Source organism: Petaurus breviceps, unplaced genomic scaffold (genome assembly GCF_028583685.1).
Source record: "Petaurus breviceps papuanus isolate PSGF00001 unplaced genomic scaffold, PetGlider_PUasm1.0 90977, whole genome shotgun sequence".
Taxonomy (NCBI): domain Eukaryota; kingdom Metazoa; phylum Chordata; class Mammalia; order Diprotodontia; family Petauridae; genus Petaurus; species Petaurus breviceps.
The window spans coordinates 62,697,383-62,700,175 of NW_027187391.1; positions in this window are offsets into that span (position 1 = coordinate 62,697,383).

Sequence of the window (2,793 nt, forward strand, 5' to 3'; positions counted from 1 at the left end):
TAGGTGAAACCTCTGAACACTTAAGATCATACTAAAGATTATGGGCTGGGGGCGGAGCCAAGATGTTGGAGTAGAAGCATGACCTTCCTGGGGCTCCGGCTTCCACCTTCCCAAATCTATGTAAAAAGAGGACTCTAAACAAACTTTGGAGCTGCAGAACTCACAAAATGACACAGAGAAGCTAACCTTCCATTGAGGACACCCTGGCAGGCCTGCAGAAATTGGCCAGCTCAGCACTCTGGGAGCCAAGCCCAGCCCCATGCCCAGGCTTTAGCCCCAGGGTGGGCCTGACCAGCCACAGGCCAGAGGGACTCCAGATCAGCAGCAGCTGTGGCAGTTTCCAGATTTATCAACACATAGATGCTAAGGACAAGGTGAGGCCAGTGCAGTCTGAACTTTGGGACCAGTAAGTGGGAGTGCATGGCTTTTACCCCCTGGGCGAGAAACCTCTGAGACACCAGCACAGCCTGCCAGCACCATGTGGCAGCTTTAGCTCCTGGGCTGCAGAGTGTAGGGGGACCAAGCACCAGTCTGAGGGGTAATTGCTCTTGCTTTAACCTGCTTGGATCTGGATTGCAGTCTAGGGTGGAAGTCCTGGGGTATGTGTCCAGCTTGCTAGAACATGTAGAGACCTCAGAGAGGGCACCCATCTAATACCTCCAGCAGCTGAGAAAACCCCAGCATTTGGGACGAAAACACCCCTGTCTAGTGGCAGAGTCCTACTGTGGCAAAAAGCCCATAAGTCAAGTAATTGAGTGGAAAAATGAGAAGGCAAAGGAAACAAAGCAGACAGAAGATTCCAACAATATACTCCTATTTTGGGGAGAAAAAGGAGCAAAGCATGGAACAGGAGGAAAACAGTGAAGTCAGAAATCCTGCACCAAAATCTTCAAAGGAAAATACAAGCTGGTTCCAGGCCATAGAGGACCTTAAGAAGCAGATAAGAGAAGTGGAGGAAAAATTGGGAAGAGAAATGAGAACAATGCAAGAAAATTATGATATGAGAGTCAACAGCCTGACTGAAGAAAATAATACCTTAAAAACCAGACAGACTGAAATGGCAAAGGAGGCTCAAAAAAGCAATGAGGAGAAGAATGCCTTAAAAAGCTGAATTTGCCAGATGGAAAAAAAAGAATCTCAAAAGCTCAATGAGGAAAATCATTGCTTCAGAATTAGATTGGAGCAAATGGAAGCTAATGACTTTAAGAGAAATCAAGATGCTGTTAAACAGATCCAAACAAATGAAAGAATAGAAGGCAATGTGAAATATCTCATGGGAAAAACCACTGACCTGGAAAATAGATCCAGGAGAGATAATTTAAAAATTATTGGACTACCTGAAAGCCATGACCAAAGTTAGAACCTAGAAAGCATCCTCCAGGAAGTTCTCAAAGAAAACTGCCCTGATATTTTAGTACCAGAGGCCAAAATAGAGGTTGAAAGAATCCACCTATCACCTCCTGAAAAAGATCCCAAACAGAAAACTCCTAGGAATATTATAGCCAGGTTCCAGAATTCCCAGATTAAGGAGAGAATATTACAAGCAGCCAGGAAGAAACAATTTGAATATTGTGGAAACACAATCAGGATAACCCAAGATCTGGCAGCTTGTACACTAAGGGATCGAAGGGCTTGGAATGTGATATTCCGGAGGTCAAGGGAGCTGGGATTAAACCAAGAGTCACCTGCCCAGCAAAACTGAGTATCATGTTTCAGGGTAAAATATGGTCCTTCAGTGGAATAGAGGACTTTCAATCATTCTTGCTGAATAAAACATAGTTGAATAGAAAATTTGACATTCAGATATAAGAAGCAAGAGAACTACAAGAAGGTAAACAGGGAAAAGAAATCATAAGGAACTTATCAAAGTTGAACTATCAACATTCCTACATAGAAAAACAAGAATTGTAACTTATGAAACTTTTCTCAGTAGTTGAAGGGATTACATATATATGTCTATATATGAGGGTATATGGGCATATGAATACATATGTGAATGTGTGTATATATGTTTACAGGTATACATAGATAGAGTGCACAGGACCTATTTAACAGGAAGGGATGATACTTAAAAGGTGGAATTAAGAGGTGAGAGGAATATAATGATGGGAGATGGGAGAGAGACAGATTGGGGCAAACTATCTCATACAGAAGAGGCAAGAGAAAATGGTTACAATGGAGGGGAAGAATAGGAAGGCAAAAGGGAATGGGTCAACCTTATTCCCATTGAATCTGGCTTGAGGAGGGAGTGAAATACACACTAAATAGGGTATCTCACCCTCAAGGAGAATAGGGGAGAAGGGGATAAGAGGGGGGATGATGGAAGGGAGGGCGGAAATTTGGAAGCACCCACTTTTGAAAAGAGACAGGATCAAAGTATACAATAGAACAAGAGGGAGGTGGGATAGAAGGGAGGGAAATATAGTCAGTCTTTTACAATACATCTACTATGTCATTGTTTTGCATTAGCCACACATGTACAACCTATACTGAACTGCATATCTTCCCAGTAAGAGTGGGTGACAAGGAAGGAAGGGAATGAATCTGGAATTCAAAGTTTTAAAATCAAATATTCAAATTATATATATATATATATGTATGTGTGTATATATATATGTATATACTATTATTAATACCATCTTACATGTAATTGGGAAATAAAATATACAGGCACTGAGGCATAGAGATCCTCTGGAAATGTTGAAAGTGGTATGGGACAAAATATGGGAGAGTGCAGATTGGAGGAAGGGATATCCTGTGGGACTGCTATTTTGGAGTGGTGGGTAGGGGAAA